Source organism: Euprymna scolopes, chromosome 46 (genome assembly GCF_053919585.1).
Source record: "Euprymna scolopes isolate OS-2025 chromosome 46, ASM5391958v1, whole genome shotgun sequence".
Lineage (NCBI taxonomy): Eukaryota > Metazoa > Mollusca > Cephalopoda > Sepiida > Sepiolidae > Euprymna > Euprymna scolopes.
The window spans coordinates 145552704-145562147 of record NC_136527.1 but is presented as its reverse complement, the minus strand read 5'-3'; positions in this window follow the sequence as shown (position 1 = coordinate 145562147).

Sequence of the window (9444 nt, the reverse complement as noted above, 5' to 3'; positions counted from 1 at the left end):
TGAGACAACTTTTGTTTTGTGTGTTCAATTCATTAAGAAATAAAATATATGAAAATATAAAAGAATCAAAATTAAAAGATGAAAAACACGATTTAAACGTGAAATTAGTTAAAAAAAAAAAAAGAAAATCAACTGCTAAAAAACATTGAATTTAAATCACCGTAACAAACACGATGTAATCATTATTTTGTTCCTCGTGTAAAAATGTCCGTTCATTAGTTACGTGTGACGAATTGATTTTTATTTATTGATTTTTTTTAATCAGGTTTATATGATTTTTTTGTCAATAATTAAAGCTTATTTGAGTTTCTTTTGTAAATCTCGGCGTAACGGAAGAAAAACCGTCCTGATGCAAGAAAGAAAAAACCGGTGTAAAGTGAAAATCTCATATTGGCCTAAAATAATAATGGAAAAGTTTTGATCAGATTTTTAGGCGCTTCTACACTATTGGGACGAAATTTCCGAAATTATTACGTACTTAAATGAAATTTCGAAAATAGTCATATTTTTTTTTTTAATTGCGAAAATTCACATGAAAACAATTGTATTTACGTATTCCTCGTATTTTTCAGAGTATTACATCCAAAAATTACGAAAATCGATAAGGTAGAAAATTATTTATTAAAGAAAATAAAATAAAATTTGATGAAAACTAAAACAAGAGAAGGAAAAAGGAGGCAATTTTCCGTTTTTATAAAAACAATATGCCGAAAAATTTCATCTGCTAACACGATTAAAATTGCAATTCTGAATTTTTGAGATGTGAATGCTTGTGTTATTTTGATTAATCGGACTTTTATTCTGCTCTACACTTTTTATTCTACTGTTTTTAGCATGACCTTTCGGTCGCTGCAACCTGCGACCTTCTGGTGTTGAAAACATGCTTTTTTCTCTACTAAGAAAAGAGGGCTGACTCCGCATTACAAGAATTCGAACCGGGGGTTTGAAGGTGGGTCCGTAGATTATCAAGCAGGTTCAATTTTAAGGGGTCACTAAATATTTTTTAAAGTCTTTCCTATGACTCAATTTCTCGGGATATTTATAAAGTTGTTTTGTTTAATAATTCAGTAATATTCGGGTAATTTCGACTGCATCATTTGGAAGCTACTATTGTAATTTAGAATTGACCCTCCCCCTCTCGCCAAAAATACATAGTTTAAAAGTTTTTTTTTTTGTTTATCTGAAAACTTCATTTATCGACTTCAAAATGTATTATTACTTATTTTTGTAAAATATATTCTTTCTTATTAAAAGTTTGAAAATTTAATCCAAAACTTTCTTTTATTATTTATTTTTAACTAAAACATACACCCAGTCTCGTCATGGTCTATTTTTGGGCCCATATGAGATTTTAGTCGTGCACCGGTTTTACTTGCATATGGATTGAAAAAAAATCTCAAAAAGCGTAAAATTCGGGCAAATTAAAGATAGACGCGACATCTGTTCGTAACTCGTAAATATTATGATTAAGACAGTATATAAAAAGTCTTAAGGAGTGACCCGACCGAGCACTACCCTGAAAAAAGCCTTTGGCGGACATACACAAAATGCTTTCGCTTTTATATAATAGACTAGCGGGGGTACACGGCGTCCCGGGTGAGAAACACGGAGGGGGGATAAAAATGTTTTGGTAGGTAGGTAGGATCAAACCCAAAGCCCTGAGGCTAAGTTGGAAAATAAAATGTGAAAAAAACATGACACGTTAACCGATTGACCAACAAGAAAGAGTTACTCAAAGACGTTTGAATTTATTTAAGTAGGAAGAGAATTGACAGATGCCCGTACCTGATGTATTAATGAGGTCAAGTGGAAATCGTGGAGTTAACATTTTGTGTGAGTGTGTAAGGGACTAAGATATATAAATACCCCAATCCCGTTACAAAAGAATAATGAAACGAATAGAATTGAAGGAAACAAAGACTCAATTGATAGATAAGATAAACATCGTTTATTTGCTCTTGAAAGAATGAACGTTTTCATCTCAAGTTCGGGTCACTATCGTTTGTTCGCGCGTGAGAAAAGAAATAAGTATTGTAGTGAAAATTGAGAATGATAGTTCAGCGTGTAGACAAAGAAGAGGATATGAGAGTTGACATCAGTTAGTAATCAGCTACGCGAAGGTGTTCTCAGGGAACGGTAGTAGATAGAGAGAGCAAGAGTGTGAATGTGTACATACGGTCTGTTAACTCGTGCCCCATACATAGTAGTAAGTGGGTGTGAGGTACGCGTGTGTGCGCGCCGAAATGGCGGCGGCTAGCGCGCCGACCAGCCACCTAGGAGGCTAGTCTCGAAAAGGAAGAAGCCGGTTGTTGCTCTTTGTTTTATACTTGTTTCCGGTGGTCATTTGCGCATGTGTATATTTCCTTAGAAAGCGGAAGTGACGTCGTCCATGTGTGCGTTCGTGTGTGCGTGTGTGAGTACATATGTGTGCGTTAGCGCGTGTGTATATACACGTGAATGTGAGTGTATGTACGCGAACGTGAATATGTGTACGTGTGTGTGGACGTGGGAGTGTATGTTTGTGTGCCCATATGCATATGACATAGCTTGAAATGTGAATGTGTGTTTTTGTGTGAGACTTGTTTTTGTGTGAGACTTGAATGTGTGTTTTTTGTGTGAGACTTGTACAAGTGTTACGACGACGTAAGTAATAATATTCAACAGTTAACATTTTCTGCAGGACAGTCTTTAATGAGGTCAATAACCCGGTTTGTTTGTTTTTACCTAACTTTGGGGAAATCCAGCTCCCCGTTTATTAGGGGAGTGTCCAGACGAAAGCAATTATCTGATATGACACTGAAAAGCCGACACTGACCAAACGTTTACATCGTTTTCCAGAGAAAAATCTAGAAAAAAAATAGCGCGTGAAAGTCGGATCAATTAAATACACACGCGACCCCCGTTCGTAACTCTTATATATTATCATTTAGACAGCATATATAAAGTTTTAAGAAGGCGTGAGCCGACCGAGAAGTCCAATGAAAAAAGCTTTTTACAGACATACACAAAAAGCGAACATACATATATACACACACATTTTCGCTTTTATATATAGATGTCACTGATCGGTGCGTTTACATACCGATTAAAGACAATAAAAATCCAAAAATTGTTACAAATACCAAAAAGTATATCTTTCTTTTAGTAATAAGCATACCGACGAGTAGGGGGGAGGGGAAGAAAAGACGCATCCTCAGAGCTCCTATATGTCAGGGGGCGGCTATTTACTGCCCTTTGCACATCAGACAAAATTGTTTGTAGACCAAAATGGATCAAGTAAAGAATAGATACCCTGTAGCAGACGACGCCGCCTGGCGGTGACAAGCGCACATTTCAACTAACACCGGTGATTCGACCTTGACATTGGCACAAGCACATGGCGTCGGGTGTTTGTAAACACGTCAAATAGCAAACATGCTCGAATATTCGCCAACAAATTTCTTTTTAATATATTTACAAAACTTTTGAAGATTTAAAAGAAAAACATATATTTACAAAACAGTTTTTTAAAGTAAGTAACAAAACGAACGTATTTAAATAAAAGATATTTAAATAAATGGGTGTCTCTTTCTGTTTCGGATTTTTTCGACCCAGATTAATATTTATGTACCGTGTTTTTTTTTTGTTTTTTTGGGGTGGGTGGGGGGGTCTATATGCGTTTTTAAGACAATTTATTATTTTTTTTATTAGATTTTCACCACAAAACAAGGCGCATTGTCACTTTGGTGTAGGGGGATACTATGTTGGGATTTGGACAGCAAGATGTCGGTTCACGTTACACTTGAACTTCTGCATGTCAGTACAGTTGGGGAAGCACTAAGTAGTGGCCTGGGATGGAATTCCAGAGCTTAATTATTCTTTTAAACATTACCTTCAGCGGCAATTAATATATTTTTAAAATAATATTTTTAAATATTAAATTTTGACGAATATTCGCTAGCAAGATTTTTTAAAAAATAAAAGATATTTAAATAGATCGGTGTCTTTCTGGGTGCGTTTTTAATATATTTACAGAACTTTTTAATAACTATTTTATTCTTTTTATCAAACAAAAATAGAACTTTTATAATGACATATATATATATTATTGACTGTTTTTCAAACATCGAAAATTTAAAATTAAAGTTAGTTTTATTAAAAATGAGGTAAGGTTAAAATAGAGAATAGGTACAAAACACTCTCCCCATGTTAAGAATGGCTTAACCTTACAATTGAATAAAAAACATTAAACTTTAATTAAACTTAGAAATACGATTTAAACTATAGCGCGGATCAGCACCCATTTTTTTTATTAATAAATGTTTAGTAATTATTTTTCTTTTAATATTCATAAACAGTGTCATTTAAAAATAAAATGCTATTTAAAAAAAAAAAGAAAAGGTCGATAAAAGTGATAAAAACAAATGCGATAAATGTCCTTTGCTCATGAGTCATGCATGCGTAGGGAGAAGTCAGTGTTTTTTTATGGTGTTCGGCAGGGAACTCAAATCCCGACCAGTACCAAATCTTTGGTAATCGTGAAGAAAGAGAGAGCCTGTTTCCTCCGTTTGACTATAGGTGGCGTTACTGTCTGTCCACCCAGTTACGGAAGCACAAAATGTTTCCAATGCCACTCTTGAAATAAAAATAAATGTTTTTGTTATATTTTAATTTTAAACGTGTTTTTTTTTTTTTTTTTTTTTGCAAACATATTTAAGTTTTATTTTTTCAAACATATTTACGTTTTTTTTGTTGTTGTTTTTGCAAACATATTTAAGTTTTATTTTTCCAAACATTTACGTTTTGTTGCTTGTTTATTTTCAAACATTTACGTTTTTTTTTTGTTTTGTTTTTTTGCAAGCATAAACTAAATATTTTTAAATATTTTTCTTTTTGAAAAGTTTGCTTATGCACTTATTGTACCGGTACCGCGCTATTTCTTAATAGTAGTTTCAAGTAAGATTCAGGTTTTACAATATCCTTTTTCAAATATATATATAAATACTCGCGGAAAAGGTAAAATAAGTGCAGAAAATTAAAAAAAAAAAAAAAAAAAAAAAAAGGGAGGGGCTCATAAAAAAGATTTAAAAAAAAAAAAAACGTTGATTTTTTTTTAATCATAAGAGCGTAAAAAATACTCGCCGAAAAACGGTTGTATGTTTAAAAGAAAAATATAGCAAAAACAAACGTAAATGTTTGGAAAAATAAAACTTATATATGTTTGCAAAAACAAAAAAAAACGTAAATGTTTGAAAAAAAATAAAACTTAAAACTGTTTGCAAAAAAAAAAAAAAAATGTTTAAAATTAAAATATAATAAAAACATTTAACTTTATTTCAATGGGTAGCATTATATACATTTTGTGCTTCCGTAACGGGGTGGACAGACAGTAACGCCACCTATAGTCAAACCGAGGAAACAGGCTCTCTCTTTCTTCACGATTGCCAAATCTTTTTTATAATTTTTAGTTTTATTAAATAAAAACGCACTCAGAAAGACACCCATTTATTTAAATATCTTTTATTAAAAAAAAAATCTTGCTCGCGAATATTCGTCAAAAGTTTATATTTAAAAATATTATTTTAAAAATATATTAATTGTCACTGAAATGTTTTAAAGAATAATTAAATAAATATTGAATTGTCTTAAAAACGCATACAGACCCCCCCCCTCCGTCCCAAAAAAACACACGGTACATAAAAATCGATCTTGATCGAAAAAATCCGACACAGAAAGACACCCATTTATTTAAATATCTTTTATTTATTAAAAACGTTCGTTTTGTTACTTACTTTAAAAAAAATGTTTTGTAAATATATATTTTTTCATTTAAATCTTCAAAAGTTTTGTATATATATTTAAAAAAAAAATTGTTGGCGAATATTCGAGCATGTTTGCTATTAGACGTGTTTACACCCGACGCCATGTATGTGCCTGTGCCAATGTCAAGGTCGAATCACCGGTGTTAGTTGAATTGTGCGCTTGTCACCGCCAGGCGGCGTCGTCTGCTACAGGGTATCTATTCTTTACTTGATCCGACCAAAATAATCTACTTTACCTCTTCCTATTGCTTTATATAAGCAAGATTTTATGGGCTTGATAGACCTCTCCCAACTACCACCGTACCAAGGTGAAAACAGTGGAATTGTGCAATGTTTTAAGTCATATGGGCTAAATGTTTCCTTGAATTCGTTCGTTATCATGCCCCGGTCTTGCAACGAAATGTCGACGTTGCTTACAAGCAGTCTTTCCTTGTAAAAGTAACAAATGGGTAACGATGGTTGAAGTGTAATTTGTCTAAAAGACAGCAACAACTACTAACATAACAGTAGAGCGGCCACCCCTTTTTATCTACTCCAACTCTCAGTCAACGAGATTCACGCGTGACTGGAATGTCTATTTAACTTGTAAGGAATAGGCACTCAGGTTCTTTGATTAACGGACCACCGGCCGTGTTGGTCACAGCTACCAGCACTCCATTCTTCCCCACCGACCTAACCTCGGCAAATCAACCAATTCAAAATTCTCACACATTCCCCACAAAAGAAAAAAAAAATCTTTAAGAGAATAAAACAATTGGTTTAGACTCCTGCTAAACTGGGTCTACCAGTTACAACTCCTTGAGGGTTGCAAGTCGGACAGAACCATTGTTCTTCTTCTGGTGGTGCTTCAGTTAGACCCACACAGCTGAAGTGAAACCAGTCATTGTATATATCGCAGACTATCATAGGTCTGGTATCCTCAGGTCTGTTACAGCTAGGACAGATCCAAATTATAGTACTCTCTCTCTCCGTTGAGGGTCCTGACTTATATCCTATGAACTCAATGGTTCCATGCTATCTCCAGGCTGTTGAGAGAATTCCAGAGGAAAGAAATGCTTGATAGAATATGTGTCTATAACTCCATTCCCTTTCCTCACCTTCACCATGCGCACCAATTCCTCACTTCCTTGGATTAGCTGCAGAACTTAACCTAGGGACCAAAAAGGCCTTGTCTTCAGAGGCTTTTTATGAGCACTATATCTCCTGGCTTTACTTTATCTTCAAAAGAACAATCAGCCAAGAGAGAATTAGGGGTTAAGACATTCAGATCAGCATCCTCAGAGCTCCTATATGTCAGGGGGCCGCTATTTACTGTCCTTTGCACATCAGACAAAATTGTTAGTAGACCAAAATAGTCTACTTTACCTCTTCCTATTGCTTTATATAAGCAAGATTTTATGGGCTTGATAGACCTCTCCCAACTACCACCGTACCAAGGTGAAAACAGTGGAATTGTACAATGTTTTAAGTCATATGGGCTAAACCTTTCCTTGAATTCGTTCGTTATCATGCCCCGGTTAATGATTCTGGCAGCAGCGTTAAATGTGCGAGCATTATCCGAATAAAGGTGTGTAGGGATTCCATTCATGTTCGTGAACCTAATGAATGCTTGAATTTCACAGTCATATCCGGAACCAGTTCCAAATGTACAGCCCTAATACTCATGCATGTAAAAAGAAGAATGTACATTTTATAGTCTTTTTCTTGTCCTTTAACATAAATATGACTGGTAAAATCCACACCAGTATGTAAAAAGGGGTTGGAAAAATTCACACACGGAGTCAGTAGGTTGGTTGGATTAGGTGTTGAGAAGGAAACAGGATTAAACCTTTTACACTTGGCACAAGTATTAACCACATTCCTAATAGCCTGTCTGGCTTGCGGTATCCAGTAACCTGCTAATCTCACCTCATTTAATGTTGTGGCCAAGCCTAAATGTTGACTTCTTTGATGGCACTCCCGAATAATCAATTCTGTCAGACGATGCTTCTTTCCCTAATAAAACCGGATTTTGAACTTCATATGGGTGATATAGAGATTTTTCTATTCTTCCCCTACATCTTACAATGCCTTTGGGGTCCAGAAAGAGGTTCAGATCCTTTACCAACTTGGGCACGTTATTTCCTTCAGGATTTTGGGATTATCTAACTGGAAATCTAATATTTCCTTAATTATTTCACCTCTTATCTCCTCCTCGTCCAAATATTGGCCCTTTCATAGATTAAGAGCCATAGCGTAACTATCTTCAGAGGGGGAGAGATGATTTATAAGTTGGAGGACCCTTACTGCCTTTTCTTACCCCCCCCCCTCTTCTTGGTGTTTCATGTGAGGATGCCCACGGATAAAATATAATATAAAACCAGTCGTTGTGTTTACTCGGCAACCATCTTTATTTAATACTCTTCTTACACCGGTCACCTCCAAGGGGCGTTACTCCAAACGGTGTAAAACCTGTTGCTGTTAATGCAACATCTTCCCTTTTCTCAAAGAAAGGAGAAAACAAACAACAAAAAAATAACGTCTGAACGGAATTAAAATAAAATATATATAAAAAGTGACCTAGGCATTCATTGGGCAGATTACCCTCCTGCCGAACCGGGATTATTCTGCCCTTCCCTACTTTATTTTGCGTAGTACTTGAATCTTACAGGATCTCTCACTACTCTTCCCGACCGTGTTGTCCGTAGGCTTGCTTTTGTTTGTTCGGGGCTTGCTATCATTGGGGGTGGTGTTGGGTTAACTCCCTCTCCCAATTCACCTTCATACCCAGGTTGGCCTGTGTCATCTCTCTCTTCTATGCCGTTACCTTCATTCCTGACTATTTTGCTCTGCACTCCGCATGGCTGGTTAATCAACGATGTAAGGGGGGTGCTTCTGCAGTTTTTTTTTTCAGGTCGACCCTATTCCGTCGATATAGCTCCTCCTTCACTTTTACATTGTATGACCGCTGATCCATACAATTGCCTTCTTCCACTCTGACCCTTTATGTGGGGTTTCATCCGTACTACATCTCCAGGGTGTAACGGTTGAAGTGGTTTCACTTTGTGGTTAATAAACTCTTCTTGTCTCCTGCTGTCTCGTTTGACACACTTTTTGAGGTTTTTGACCAATTCTGGTTTGAGTAACTCCTCTCTAGTTGGCAGAAGCATTTTTGTTCTCCGTGACATCAGCTCCTGAGCTGGTGATAAGAGACCCTTAGATGGTGTATTCCTATGATCCAACATTGCTAGGTATGGATCAGCCTTATCCTCCATCGCTTTCCGAAAAAGGTTTTTGCCATTTTTACTGCAGATTCCACTTTGCCATTCGCCTTGCTATTGTATGGAATGACAGGTGTATGTATAAAACACCACTTTTTGGCAAAGGTGGAAAATTTCTGGCTGCTAAACTGAGGCCCATTATCAGTTACCACCTGATCTGGTATTCCATGTCGTGCAAAATGATATTTCAGTTTGGTTACTACTGTCTTAGCTTCTGTATTTTGAAGATGATCAATTTCCCAGAAGTTGCTCATATGATCCACAGTACAAAGATAATCTCTATCTGTAAACTTAAACAGGTCCACTCCCACTTTCGCCTAGGGTCTGTCAGGAACTTCATGAGCCATTAATGGTTCGGCTGGATTTGCTACTTTGTATTTTCT